Here is a 16,615-nt window from a genome sequence, read left to right on the forward strand (position 1 = left end):
CCGACTATTCGTTGCATTTTCATTACCTCAAAAAACTATTGTTGTTATACTCTCAAGACAAATGACTTAACACTATACAGTATATAAAAAGAGACAGTATATCAATTAATTATGTGTATATAAAGGCAACAGTAATATACCGCTGTTCAATAGTGTAATATTCACATTATCGAATTGTATGATAAATTTAACCGATTTTTACAACTAGGTATTTAAAAAGTATCAGCTGCCAAATCTATATGCGTCGTTTTAATCAAATTCTCATTCTAGTATTTAATTTATATACTAAAATATATATTCAAATTAAGAACTGTTCTGGACTCCCAATTAATTCAAGAACAAAAGGAAACGCAGCAAATTAAAAATAATTTTGTATATTTCACGTCTTATTACATAAAAGAAAGTCATACAATATAGTTTAAGGGTAGTTTAGTTTGAATTCTGACCATGATTTTGTAAGATTCAATTGCGAAACCTTGAAATGATAACATGAATACACATACATTAAAGAAAAGATTTATCTTAATCAAAAATCTTGTTACCAGTCGAATGTATGGATTATTGCAATTTGCACTAATTGAAAATTTTGTATTTTTAATGTATATTGTTCACTATTATTGGTATTAGTTCCTTTTAAAACTCAAAATTCAAATAAATTATATTCTTTACAGTGTATAAAAATGTAATCATTCAAACACTATTCAAAATCAAAAGTCAAAAGCAAACGTTGATTCGTTGACCTACCTAGATTTATTCAATTTGTTTTGTCTACAATCATAGGTCGATTATATACGTTCATTTAAAGTTTTGTATATAAATAACCACGTACCTGCACATATCATACACATGATATAGGTAAAATACAGGTATATCCATAGCAGATATATTATTCCTGATTTTCTATAGTAATTATATATTTTCAATCTTCTTTCGCTAGGGTGTATACCTACCGACAGTTCAAACATCAATCAATCACACGGTAAGTTTTATTCCATAAAATCTATTATTAAAGCAGACACGAAATAAATAATGATATTACATCATAAACTACAATTTTCCTTGTATGTCACTTCCTTTTTGGTAAAACGAAAAAATTGCTCCATTCATACAAATATCGAAACGTGTGTAATGAAACATCTTTTTGATGCACAAATGCTGTAGCACATGGTTTTGATATCTTACTTGCGTGAAAAATAAATCTAACGAAGGGTTCAACATTTATTTTACAGAGAAAAGCGTGCTAATGTGGTGACGCCTTACAATCTTTTTTGAGGTTTGAAATTTAATAAGCCTTAAAACTTGTTTGATTTGAGCATCACTGACGAACATTTGATAGACCAAACGCGAGTTCCCAGTAATATATTACCTTAGCTGTATTTGCCAATTGTTTTAGGAATGGTTTTTCAATGCTCAACTTTGTACTTTATTTGCCCTTTTTAATTTTTGATTCAATCGTCACTGGTGAATTTCGTAATATTTCATAAATTTTACGGACGCCATCACGAGTTGGTTGACTGTTATGGACTAACTGTTTCACAAATGATATCGGATATGTTCCTTACGTCGTAACTACAATCCCATTCCCTTTCATGAATGTGACCTACCGAATTCGACTATTTACAGGATTTGTTATAAAATAAGCAACACGACGGGTACCACATGTGGAGCAGGATCTGCTTACCCTTCCGGAGCACCTGCGATCACTCCTAGTTTTTGGTGGGGTTCGTGTTGCTTATTCTTTAGTTTTCTATGTTGCGTCAGGTGTTCTATTGGTTGTCTGTTTGTCTTCTTTCATTTTTAGCCACCAGGCTTTGTCAGTTTATTTTCGATTTAAGAGTTTGACTGTCCCTCTGGTATCTTTCGTCCCTCTTTAGTAGACACAAATCATGCGTCTGGGATACAGAATGTCAATCCTGTTATGTATGATGTGCTTTTTTATGTACTTAAATATACAGAGAATCATTTGATAATGACAATACTTGAAATTAACAGTAATTGCATAATGTGAAATGTATTTTTTACTACCTGGATTTCTTATATAAAGTTTAATTGCCAATGAATCAATTACCTACCAATTATTTGAATACGAGGAGATGTTGGATATATTTAAATGGGACAGTAGCCAAATAACTAAAAAAAAAGTTAAATAATTCAGAGGTTTGAATGCAGTTTTAAACTGAAAAGAAGTCGATATATAAAATGTTCGGTTCCGAGATTCCATTGTGGGTATATCGTCACCAAACCTTGAAACGTGATAACATATAAATAACAGTTTCCAATAGTTTTACTTCCCTATTTGAAAGGAAGTTAAAGATAACGACTAGAGAGAAAAAAATCAATACTTCAACAATTTGTGCTTATTCTTTTATTTTAAATAGTAAATAAGCTTTCATTCAAAATTGTGTGTGTTCACCTGCAACATAATTCATTTTGAAAAATCTTTATGATATTTACAAAGTAGTCAAAAAGACATTGCATCTATTGTATCAGACTTTGTAAAGTTATATCTTTGGGGACTTGATTCTGTTCGTCTGTAAATATACGCAATATCACGCAATAGCACATGTGTGTTAGATAAAATACCAAACTTTTTGTTTTAAAAAGCATAAAGATCATTTATATGAATGAGTGTTCATATAACAAAGAGTTTCTCATGTATTCAGTTTAAATCTTTTGTTGTGTGATCTTATCTTCTTCCGCGAGTTTTAATAAGTAGATAAATTAGATTTAAACTATACTTTAAATACAACTTTGTCGCTGAAAAACATTGAATAATTAAGGGTGTTCGCTACTTTGTTAAAAGATAACAAGCTTTTTAAAAGACTATTATGAATTGATAGTATATTAATAAAGAAACTCAAAAAGTAGAAAAAAATGGAGGGTCCGTGTGCTCATTTTCGAGATATAAGCCATTGAAAATTTGGCGGGAAATAATTCTCTCTAGATTTTTCATACACTTAACATTAGCGCCTTTTTCCTTACAAAATTGATGAAAAAATAACAAGGATTTTTTAAGATTTTCAAAGAAGACATTTTAAACTATATGTAATCAAATTATGAAAAGAACAGTAGGGGTCAGTGGGCAATTTTTTTAAATGATACTAAATGGATGAAACTAGAGGATTCCGAAATTCTGGCAAAAAATCAAAAACAAGAGGAGCGAACATCCTTAAAGCCATTTTGAAATACAAATAACTTTCTACAAATGATCACGACTACGAAGTAACCGTCTGCTTTTGCTTTTATTTAAAAAAAAGTTCAAATCACAAAATACAAAAGACAAGAATGAACGATTACTTGCATATAACTGAAATTATTAATCTACGGAACGAATATAAAACTATGTATTATCTTTTCATTGAGTTATTAAAAGCACCTCATTTTAAATATCTTGTTTTTATGTTAAATTTCAGTATTTTTCATATCAAAATCGTAGTGTTGTACTCGATTAAAAGGGAAGACTCTGATCTCGTGTTATTTACAGGTATTTGGCTATTTTATGTATGTTTTGGTCATATAGCTCCTAAACTGTTTTGGTTCTTATATATAGCTCAGATTTTAAATATTTAGCCTTGAGCGTTCATGATTGATGAAGGTAAACCCAGAAAAGCGCGACTGACTCATGAAATTATTTAAAGTATTGTTAAATGTTTCATTTTTTCCGAATTCTCATTCATATTATTATACTAATTTACTACAACTATGTTACATTGGATTATTCACAAACACTGATTTCAAAATTTCTTACACTAAGGTTGATTACGCGTTGTTCTTGAATTTTCTTGTCTACAAAAGTAAAATAACAATAAATTTATTCAGCCACTGGTTTAATAATAGTGAACTGTTGACTGTGGATAGATTTGCATTGCGAATGCACGGCAAAAAAGTATTAGCAAAAAAACAAACTCGAAAGTAAAGTAAAAAAACGGAGTAAGTTCAAAACCCTGAAAAAATCTTCTGAAGAACATAGTGGATTAAAACTTTTATACATAAGTAAACCTCCCATATGTATGAAAGTTATTCATTGCTCCATTTAATCGACAGCATTGAATGAGCAACCCAAATACACATACCGGTAATTGGTTCACATGACAATTAATAGGATCCAGCTTCCAAACATTGTGTTTGAATACATCGCAGACAGCATTAACTGCTTACTTTTTCAGCGCACCCGGTCTCCCTGCTATCGAAGTTACTGCGATTAACTTTGTTTAATGTATTTTACCTTGATGTTCGTCGTTCATGTTTTATGTTATGACCTTGTCTGTTTTCTCTAAAACTATAAGTATTAAAAGTACAATTAAAAAATACTAAAATCCGAGAAAAATTCGAAACGGAAATTCCCTAATCAAATGGCAAAATCAATAGCTCAAACACATCAAACAAATACACAACAACTGTCAGATTCCCAGCTTGGTACAGGGATTTTTCTTATGTAGAAAATAGTGGATTAAACCTTAACGTTTCCTTAGTCTCCTTCGTCTAAATTGATATCCTCTCTTTTTCTTGTGGTGTTAGTCAAATAAACGACCAGTTGAAGAACATTAGTGGTTTCGTCTTTGTAGACGAAACGCGCGTATATACGAAATTTAAATTCTGGTATCTATGATGAGTTTATTAATGGCCATTGTTACACTATAGTTCGTGTCTGTGTGTGTTACATTTCGGTGTTGTGTCTCTGTTGTGTCGTAGTTCTCTTATATTTGATACGTTTCCCTTAGTTTTAGTTTGTAACCCGGATTTGTTTTTTCTCTATCGATTTATGAATTTTGAACAGCAGTATACTACTGTTGCCTTTATTTATTTACAACCACTTGGTCGATGCCACTGCTGGTGGAGATTTATATCCCCGAGGATATCACCAACCCAGTAGTCAGCACTTCTGTGTTGACATGAGTTATCATTGATATGTTCATAATTATAAATTAACTGTTAACATAATTTTGAATTTTTGAAATACTAAGGCTTTTTTACCTCAGGAATAGATTACCTTAGCTGTATTTGGCAAAACTATTAGGAACTTTTGATCCTCAATGCTCTTCAACTTCGTTCTTTATTTGGCCTTTTTTAACATTTTTTGATTCGAGCGTCACTGATGAATCTTTGTAGACGAAACTCGCGTCTGGCGTATATACGAAATTTCAATCCTGGTATCTATGATGAGTTTATTTACAACCACTGGGTCGATGCCACTGCTTTTGTCCATTGTTTAAAACTTATTTTTGCCCTCTATATGTCCTATATGTCGTTTTGTTTCCTTTGTCTGATATTGGGCATGTTGGGTCCTCATTGACGTTGGGTCCTCATTGACGTATACTCGTATGTAATTTATCAATGTGAATATGAATGAAATTCGTCAACGTAGAACGGCCTTAAGCTCCAACCCCATCCTTTTCTAGATAAAAAAAAAAAAAAGGATGGGTGGGGTGTACCTTCGGGTGTACCTCCCTATTTCTTGATTCATAAGCGGATCCAGGGGGGTCCTGGCTCCCCCTTTCGTGGGAAAAATTTGGTTGATTATATAGGGAATCACTGAAGTGTGACGGGAGCGGGCCCACTTAGTTCAGTCAGCGCCCCCCCTTTACAAAACGTTCTGGATCCGCCACTGGATAGTGAGTTTGTCATATCTTTACACCGTCATTGCTAGAATTTCAAACTTCTGTGACTATACATGTACATGTATATATTTGTTTTGTTATTGGTAAATTCGATATGGCAGTATGGTATCTGCGGAATTCCAACGTGAATGCCAGGAGTAAATTGGGATATACCATTTTCATGGCTGTAATGTACATGTACATGTACATGTAGGTCATTTAGACAAGATTCAAAGAGTAGATAAACTGTGTGTCACGTTTCTGTATAATAAATTTTTAGATCAATGACCATCAAGTATTATAAAATTGAGCTGTTTTCATTTAGAAACACACACAAACATACGTTTATCATACAACTCAAAATGTAAACAACCCCTAAAATACAATGTTATATTGAATCGTCCAACATACATTTATCATATGACTCAAAATGTAAACAACCCAATAGAATGTTAATTTTGAGTGTAAATTCACATTGCGATAAGACGTGTCACGGTACTTGTCTATCCCAAATTCATGTATTTGGTTTTGATGTTATATTTTTATTCTCGTGGGATTTTGTTTGTTGCTTGGTCCGTTTCTGTGTGTGTGTTACATTGTAGTGTTGTGTCGTTGTTCTCCTCTTATATTTAATGCGTTTCCCTCAGTTTTAGTTTGTTACCCCGATTTTGTTGTTTGTCCATGGATTTATGAGTTTGAACATCGGTATACTACTGTTGCCTTTATTTAATTTTTATAGAGAATCGTCCATAGCTGTGTTATAGTAGTCTCAGTCCATAGCAAGTGATAGAATTCACGAATACACGGTTTCCGCTGATTTTGTCAGTTGGTATGACTGACATTAGCTGAAATAAAAATAGATATGTCAGCTGATAAAATATTCAATAGTTTTTTGTTGGTTGAAATGTCCTGAAATGTGATTTATGCATTACATGTATCCCTTCTCTGACCAGTTCACTGGATTCAGTTGTGAATATAGACTAGAGTAGGGACTAAATGTGTACAAACCTGACATCTAACTATGTTGTTGAAAATGTTATCATCAATTAATCAAAAATATATACACAGAGAACAATATATTTCACAATACATATGCATTAATCCAAATTTACATCTCTCGTACGGTCTCAATAGAAGAATTTCCCGCGGAAATGTCATGTGATATAAACATGGAATTGTCCACACCAATACAGGTGAAATACGTAGAATAACAATTGTGGACACAGCAATAAAAATCAGATATAATGACCCTCATGAGCTCGGTGTAAAGTAAAGAAAAAGTAAAAATCAATTATTAAATAAATTTGCTCGATTAACCTTGAAGTTAAGACTTATAAAATTTGCGTCTATCGAGTGAACCCCCTAAAAATAATACTGTATTCATGACGACTTCCCAGCGGGATGATCGATAGAAAAGATATTTTACTATATAGTATGTTAATTAATAAAGACATATAGTATCGAATTCATAACAGTGTGGCTATGGACATTGATTGGCGCACTTTAATATCCCATTGACTGGGACAGATTAGGTGAACGATCGTCTATAACGCCCATTGCTCACGACGTCCTTAATATAAACATTTAAACCGTGGGATCACCAAAGGTTCTCAACGCCTATATAAAATAATTCGAAATACTAATCAGGAATTTGTGTTTTGATTTATATTGATTAATTAAACGTCCTTTACTTGTGTTTTTGTTATGTTTCGACAATCAATTTTCATAATAAGATATCGCAAAGCCATGTTCTTTCAGAAAAAAAGAATGACTTACTGAATGCATGTATTGATTGATTATCTTTTTCGGATTTAACAATTGCGATTGTCGAGTTTTTGAATCTTTTAACTTTTATCTGGTCTAATTTTATTTTAGAACGAATGCATAATCCACTTTCAAAAGTTGTGCAAATACGAAACATAAAGACAAAATATACTTCTGCCCTCTCTTTTTCGTACTTGAAAGTTATTGGATAGTAAGAAAGCTATTTGGATTAAACCTTGTGAAATTTGCATGCATTTACGTTATTGTATTGGCAAAATGTATCATTTGGTGTATATAGGAAACTTAAACCGTTCTGCTATACTGATACTATACTTGTGAAAAACACTTGGCAACAGAAACGCATTCATCTGATCTATATAAAAAAATCGACCCAATTTACATAGAAATGGACGTCTTCGTGCATTTGTGATCGCAAATAAAATATGTTCCGGACCTTATGCGTATTTGGACCATACGTGTATGGTTGGACCATATTAGTATACCCTTATGGTCATGATATATGCGTATGGTCCAAATACTCATATGGTCTGGAACACATACATGATATTCTGTGCGTTGTCGGTCGTCTATTAATTTTTTTCTTTTGTTGATGGATTTGACGTCTTTCTGTGAGTGATTATTTGTTCATGACTTAAAACTTACTTGCAAATAATTTAAAAACAAGACTTGATTTATAAAAATGTCCAAACAAACCATGATTTTTTTTTAAACATACATCACATCCATTGCAAAAGGCTAAAATTCGCCAGGTCTTTAATTTCAAATAAGTGAGTTGACTAAATTAATGTTGCGGACCATTTTCCAATTTCCATGCGGTATCCCTATTTTTTTTCTCGCTCATCTTTTATGTTTGTTTTTTTTTTCATCCCAAGACCTCTTGGAGCTTTCATTCTATAAAGTGTGTATTTTGCTAATGGTCGAAGGCCATACGGGGACCTATAGCTTGATAACGCCTGTTGGTCCCTGGAAAGAATGTGTCTGATTGTCTATCACACTTCATATTCTTATTTTAACATGCAGTTATATCTATGATAAGAATGAAAATTGAATTGTCATTGAGACAAAAACCCAACCAAAGAGCAAAAAAAAAAGAAAATAAAAGCCCAAGGCAACATGCAGATCTTTCGTATCAAGGGAATTGCTATAAATATATTTATTTCAGGTTAATAGTATTAGGCCATACTCAAGTTATAAAATAGATCTTGTCGTCAACTTTTGCAACCAGCTTCTATGTTTCTATAATGCACTGTTCATCTTTTTTGGGCTTCGACTTTTCCATTGGACAGACAATTTTGTTTTCGACTGTTTTAAAAAGACGCATTTTTTTACAAAATCATACAAGTAAGGAGTCTCTGGCCTTTGGTAGTGTTGTATGTTAATTAATGTTTGTTTATTTATTTGTTTAGGAAATAAGTATGACGTACATTTTCACTGAACTAGGACACTTTTTATAATAGTTTTTCGATATCGCTCGGGCAAAAATAATCACGAATATAATGCCTACCCATGCATTGAAAAAAAACCGGGTATAAACTGCACAGTGCAGCTTCCAACAAAAATACAAGATTTATTGATTTTCAAAATGCGACCAAAATTAAAAATTTGCTCGCAGCGGAAAAAATTCAACAGTTTGATTTTCATTGAAATAAAATAATTGTTATGATTTACACACCGTTACTTTTTCCAATATAAATATTCGAACTATTTTGTTTGTTGTTTCCTTTATAAATTTACATCATTTTTAAAAAGACCACGCGTCTTCGATATTTAGAAGACTATAAAAGCGATGTTCATTATCTTTCTTCTGCTGTAAGTTTAATTTAGTTATTTTGTGTCATAATTGCCATCTCGTATGTTTTAAATTTGAATAAAGAAGATTCAGGTTGTCTTATACGTCAATGATACACACAAAAAAACACGATAACAAATAAAATAAGGTGCAACATTCATTCTCCATGAAAAGAATACATCACATGGATGTAATTTTTGTAAGAAAAATACCAATTTCGTGAGAAGTTGTGTGTTGGACTTGAAGAGCCAAGGCAAACTGACAAAAATCTGAATGAACGAATCGATTTATGGTATATAAAAAAAAAAGCCCACATGGTTAGCATTGAATAAATAAAAGGCCACTCTTAAATGATCACAACGTAGAAGTTTTTGTTCTCTTAATCAATAAGATATTTTCTGAAATAACGCGGGTCCCTATTAACTTAAAAGTTTTTTTGCCATGAATAAACTTTTTTTTTTATTATTATTTATTGATATCAGCTCTGGACATAAATATTCTTAAAAGTGAAACTGTTGTAAGTGATGGTATAACAATTATTTAAAATAAATTCCTTAAATGATTTGTGAAAAGAAAGTTTCATTTATGTATCAAAATTTGTAACAAATGATTATTTAAATCCCCACTTGAAGGTCTCCGATAGACTGAGTGAGCATAAAATCATCGCCCACGACAAACAAGTTAAAGGTAAACTTTTCAGTACAATTACTAATAAACGTTTTACTGTCGAACACACTGTTATGAATTTCGTTCTAAGTAAATTATCATTTAGATTCATCCAAAACTATCTAAATACGTTATTGTAAATAGTTTAAGCATGTCACAAATTCAGGGCCTACTTCGATTCGTCCAACTCGGGTTAACTCTAGTTGAAAGGTCAGTGCTAATGCGCATGTGCGCAACCGTTCCGAATCGAAGTCAAAACTCTTCCATCGAGTTGACTATTATAATGGAGGTGAAAAAAAATGTTTTTTGCTGAGCATTAAAATAAAAAAAAATATATTACATAGTGTTTCACAAAGAAAAGTCCTGATCCTGTTTGCTTTAGAAAAAATTGAAACTCGGAAAAATCGTTCAAAGAAAACAATTAATTTCTATTTTATTTCCAACCACCACCGACAGCTGATAATAAACTCATCATAGATACCAGGAATAAAATTTAACATTTACACCAGACACGCGTATCGTCTACAAAAGACTCATCATTGACGCTCGAATTAAAAATGTTATAAAAGGTCAAATAAAGTACAAAGTTGAAAAGATTTGAGGACCAAATATACACATGAACAATATTGGCTGATTCCGAAATACAGGCAATAATAAATTCCCCTTGTTAGCTTTATTCTTCGGCTGTATTTTGTCAAATACCAGTTTATTTGTATCACTTTTATTTGTTGCAAATACTTGACGCCATCTTGAAACTCGACTAAACCTGCCCCGACCCAGGGTTGATGTCGAGTTAACTCGGGTAGGTTCAAAAGGTCAAACTCGGGGGGTTCGGTTGTCAGTCGAGTAAACTCGATAAACTCTACTAACCCGAGTTGGACGAATCGAAGTAGGCCCAGTTTGCCACGTTCTTTTACGCAAATTAAAGGGGCTGCTTCATTTGTTCTAGGTCGGGCTATGCCCGGTTCGCCCTATCACGTGACCGGATTAACTATGGCTGAAAATGAAAAGAATGGACCCGGCTAATTTAAAGATGGCGACAGAAGTTTAAATTTATACTTTTTTGCTTTCTAAGCTACAAAATATAAAAAATGAACCTATTAACAATAAATATATATTTTTAAAATGCAATCTTTTTTCTTAGGCCTTATTCATCATAAAAACGTTTCTCCGAGATAATTTTATAAATTTAAAAATAAAATATAGCATGGCAATTTATTATCGTCATAGTGGACCAATGCAGTATCATGTAATGTAGTCTGATTAGAAAAAAAATCAATCTAAAATTGCGCTTCCCGCCATACTTTTATGACCGGCTGATTGCCTGCCGGTGAGTGAAGACCGGCGAGGACGGCGTATGCCTATTTTCGCCGGCGGCTGATTTGACAGCAAATGAAGCGACTGTGCCTATACCGGAAGAGTCGACCGGGCTAACCCGGGTTAAGCCGCTGTGGCAAATGAAGTACTACCTAATAGTGCGTTTATTTATGGGAACGGCAAATATTTGCCTCAACCTAGAGCGCTTCGATCCAAAAGAATTGCCGTATTTGTCCTATTAGAATCGAAATAATTCATGGGGGCTTGAATATATCGTCATTTTACCACGGGTTGTCCCTTTATGCATATATTTTACCCCTCGCTACCGCTCAGGGTAAAATATTTGGCATAAAGGGCCAACCCGTGGTAAAATCACGATATATTCAAGCCCCTATGAATTATTTCTTAAATAACTTTTTTTTTAATTAAGGTTTTAACTTTTAAGTCTGTTTTAAAGTTTTGATAGATAAAGTTTGTGATCTTTTTCAACATAAACGTTTTCACCAATGTGTGAAAAAAACTTTTTGATTAATTATATTAGTACATCAGCGGACCAAAGAATTCAATTATTGCGTGGCTTTTACATATATTGCAAACTTACGAACGAATCACGTGATTCGTCTTGTAACCATTGAAAAAAATAGTATTTTTATGAAAAGTACACCTACTGTAAATATTTGTTATAAGATCACTTACTTAGTTAGTCAGATTATGAAATACATAGTAATTGATAAAAAAACCGAGATAATTAACAATATTCGATTACTAGATATTAAATGTGCAAATGCTATATGATATACATAAATTACATATACATTTTCTACTTCCTTTGCATGCATTTCATATTTGACAACCAAAAGTTACAATACTCATGAGGATTTGAATTGCACTGCTTCAAATATTGTGTACGGTATTGAATGTACTCTTTGTGGATTGATCTACGTCGGGGAAACTCGACAAAGACTCAATTTTAAATGAATGACCATCGGTCTTATGTTAATGATCCTAATAACAACATATTTCTCTATAAACATTTCAATCAGCCTCACCATTCTATTGTTTCAATGAAAGTCCGGATTACAGAGAAAATATATCATTCAAAAAATTATCCCATTTTGAGTACACCATATCGTTTACAAAGAGAAGACTTCTTAATGAGAGAGTGGGGAACATCCATCCCTAAGGATGCAATGACAAAATTGATGGTATAGGTATTTTGTCTAGTCCCAGGTGTAGTACTGTAAATACATTACAATTATTTAATACTTCTGCTCGACGAAATAGAAGTCATGGTGACAGAAAATATATACCACCTGCTGTGCACACCGTGCCAATTGATAGTTTGTTAACGTCTGTTCCAAAACCTTTAGGAATTCACCATATCAGAACTAAGTTATACTTCATTCCATTATCTAAACTTTATTTACTATTTCAAGAGGCCCAAAATACTTCCGTTATTGATTATAATTCTGTTTTGTATAGATTAGTTGCAATAATCATGGACATTGCTAACCATAGACTATTCAAATCCGTACAAAATACTATACCTGATTACTTCAAAAATAGAGCTACACCTGTAATTTCCTATACTAACACCAGGTCTATTACATCCACGATTTTCAACCACAAGAACGTTTAAAAGGCCGTTAACCTCAAAGATGAAAAATCCAAGCCTCCGGATTGCTCATGTGCCTCGTCACAATACAATTATAGTCCAGTTGGTCATGTTATTACTAGCAACCTTGGAATCGTTACCAATAAACAACTAAGAGCGTTGTTAGCCAAGAGACCAAAATATAGAATTCCCCAGCCCATCAAATTGAAAAAGAACTTCAGGTTACTGATGTATGCAGTTGAGGGCTATGCTAGAAAACGGGTAAAGCGCGAACCAGACAAACCAGAACTGGACACTTTGTCTGAACGGATCAAAGCTATTCGATCATGCATTCAGGAGCACATTCAGAAACTACGATGTACTATGAGCACAAGGGTTGCTAACCCTTTCTAGAATGCGGAGGTTGTGAATGCTTTATCCCATTTGCATGACAAATATGTCGTTGTTCCAGCAGATAAAACCTCTAATAATATTGTCTTCATATGTAAAAGCCATTATGTGCAATGTCTCACAACAGAGCTTGGAATAAACAGCACAACTGGTTATCCTACATATTCTTTAACATCATTTACAAAGAATGAAATTTTACAAACTCACAAATCTGTCCTTCTTTCTTTTGGTATCAACACCAAAGAAATCGAAGAAAATTTACCGTCATTATACTGGATACCAAAACTTCACAAAACTCCATATAAAGAACGATACATAGCTGGATCATCAAAATGTTCGACTAAACATCTTTCTAAAGTACTGACTTCTACTCTTTCTACAGTAAAAGATGACCTTCAAAAATATTGTGATGGGATATATTCTACCAGTGGTGTTAACTAGATGTGGATTCTAAAAAATTATAAAGATCTACTGCTTAATCTTAGATCACAATCTCTGCAATTTTGCAGCAACATTAAAACTTTTGATTTTTCTACGCTTAACACTACTATTCCCCATGCTTAATTGAAAGATCGACTTCACCATATCATTAAACAGGACTTTTTCTATAAATATGGGAATCGTAGATACAAATTTCCTGTTTTGGTTATAATAATTCTTATTTTGTGAAAAACCACACTGAAACTACCAGAAAATATACTGAAGATGATAATATCAAAATGCTGTACTTTTTGATCGACAATGTATTTGTTGAGTTTGGAGGATTGATGTTTCAACAGACAGTGGGTATTCCAATCGGTACTAATTGTGCACCCCTACTGGCTGATTTGTTTTTTACTCGTATAAAGCAGAATTCATTCAGAACCTGAAAAAGAAAAAGCACCTTGCGAAATTCTTTAATTTTACTTTCAGATATATTGATGATGACTGAATAACCCATATTTCAGCCAATACTTACATCTCATATATCCCAGTGAACTTGAAATTAAGGATACTATTAATGTTAGAAGGACTGCTTCATACCTTGATCTTTTCCTCAATATTCACACAGATGGACGACTTCACACTAAAATCTAAAATGACAAACAGGACGATTTCAACTTCCCAATTATCAATTTCCCATTTTCTCAGCAGTAAAATACCATCTGCCCCATCGTATGGTGTTTACATATCTCAGTTGATACGTTATGCTGAATAGGCATTGATATAAGACGTGTCTCGGTTTTTGTTTATACAACATTCATGTATTTAGTTATGATTTTGTATTTGTAACTCTGATCGGATATTGTTAAATGTCTTATCGTTTGTAGTTGTAATTCTATTTTTTTTATTTTCTATTCGTATGTAAAAGTAAAAGATTATTAATCACCCAGCTCATTTATAAGATTCTAGTTTAAAGCAACTAAACTTACATGATTTATTTGTTTTACCGTTTGATTTAGAAGAAATACCGACATAGCTAGATAATACAATTAATTATCTAATTACAAACACAATTCTATATTAATAGTCGTGTAATTGTTATAAAAATCTTATACCATAATTATACAAGCCTGATCTCTAACTGTAAATCCATCTTCTATTATATTTAGAAATTTACCTGTGACGTCACTTTTGTGGCGTCGATGCAGTCGTGTGACAGACAATGCGTAGTTCTGTTGTGCTGTTTTTATGTGCTGTCCTAGATTGTTATACGTGTTTGTTTTTATTCTGTGGTTAGTCAGCACTTCGGTGTTGACTTGAATATCAATTATATGGTCATTTTTATAAATTTACTGTTTGCAAAAGTATGAATTATTCTATAAATTAAGGATTTTCTTATCCCAGGCATATATAACGTTAGCCGTATTTGGCACAACTTTTTGGAATTTTGGATCATCAATGCCCTTCAAATTTGTACTTGTTTGGCTTTCTTACTATTTTGATCTGAGCGTCACTGATTAGTCTCATGTAGACGAAACGCGCGTCTGGCGTATTAAATTATAACCCTGGTACCTTTGATAACTATTAGCATGTCGAAATGTACTATTGTATTGTTTATTTATGTATTTCTCTGTCTGAATGTTTTTGCATTTATTTGCACTGTAGTCCTGTCATGTAATGGTGTCATTTTACATTGCCATAAAAGCGCGAGGTTTGGCTACCCACAAAACCAGGTTCACCCCACAGTTTTTACTTCAAATGTCTTGTACCAAGTCAGGAAATGGCAGTTGTTATCTTATAGTTCGTTTTTTTGTGTTCCATTGTGTTCCATTGTCTTTTGTTTTTTGTTGCAATCCAGTGTTTCTGATGTTTCGTTGTTTCCCTCGGTTTTAGTTTGTAACCCGGATTTGTTTTCTCTCAATCGATTTATGACTTTCGAACAGCGGTATACTACTGTTGCCTTTAGTTATATAATTTTTCGTTCTATCCTGATAAAATTCAATAAAAATTACTCATTAAAATGTAATTGCTTGCGGATGGATAACAGCAGATCAGGATATAGGAAACTTGCCTTGCAGACATATAAAACGCACAATTACATGTTGACATATTATAGGAAACATTAACAAAATGTTTGGTCATTTTTTGTATATTTTTGTTCTACTTAAATGTAAGTGAAAAGTTGAGCCATAAAACTAATTTAGGAAAGTACAAGAGAGTGCAGTCACGGGGTTTAATCTAGCAACATCGGCAATACTACAGAACCTAACTGTATCACAAAAAAAACTGTTTTGGTCATCATTTTATTTGGTTTTATCTAGACTAAATGTTTGGTGATCGGTTTTTGTTATTGGTCACACTTGTTTATCCGTGTGTAGTTACATGTAATTCATAATCACGGTGTACCAACCTTGCAATTAAGAAAGCTATAAAACCAGGTTTAATCCACCATTTTCTACATAAGAAAATGCCTGTTCCAAGTCAGGAATATGACAGTTGTTATCCATTCGTTTGATGTGTATGCAGTTTTGATTTTGATTTTGCCATTTGATTAGTGACTTTCCGTTTTGAAATTTTGAAATTTACTTGGTGTTCAGTATTTTTGTGATTTTTCTTTTTGTTATTGTTCCTCAACTTTGCTATTTCTAAAGTTTTTAAAGAATTAAATTAACGCGTTTTTAATATAAATAGTAGTAATCTTAATTGAAACCGATTTTTACTGCACCGGGTTAGTCAATGTAACTTCCGTTATGTACGATGCCAAATTATTTTAAAATAAAAAAAAAGCCATGAAATGCTTTCATAATAAAAAAAAAAGGACCTTAAGTATTTTTCAACCTTACCAAATAGTAAGAGCTAAGAAAGATCCACTTATTCATTACAATAAACTTCTTATGTTAGTTCCAAGTACAAAACTACTGGGGTAAATATAAAATAGTTACGGTTGGATATTTTGGGGGACCTGCTACGAGTGATTCCGATAACAAAGGTAGGCCTGATGTACACCATTATGTAGATAAATCTATTTGAATT

The 16,615-nt window shown here is 32.7% G+C and overlaps 1 protein-coding gene across 1 annotated transcript in view; it reads left to right on the top strand.

Moving 5' to 3' along the window:
* The first annotated feature begins 851 nt into the window (after window positions 1–851).
* LOC139488960 (uncharacterized) overlaps window positions 852–16,615 on the top strand; it is a 32,112-nt gene continuing 16,348 nt past the window's right edge. The window contains exon 1 of the mRNA XM_071274947.1: window positions 852–979. The gene's annotated coding sequence lies outside the window, so the exon portion shown is untranslated. The remainder of the gene's footprint in view (window positions 980–16,615) is intronic.

The sequence above is a fragment of the Mytilus edulis genome, chromosome 9, assembly GCF_963676685.1.
Source record: "Mytilus edulis chromosome 9, xbMytEdul2.2, whole genome shotgun sequence".
Lineage (NCBI taxonomy): Eukaryota > Metazoa > Mollusca > Bivalvia > Mytilida > Mytilidae > Mytilus > Mytilus edulis.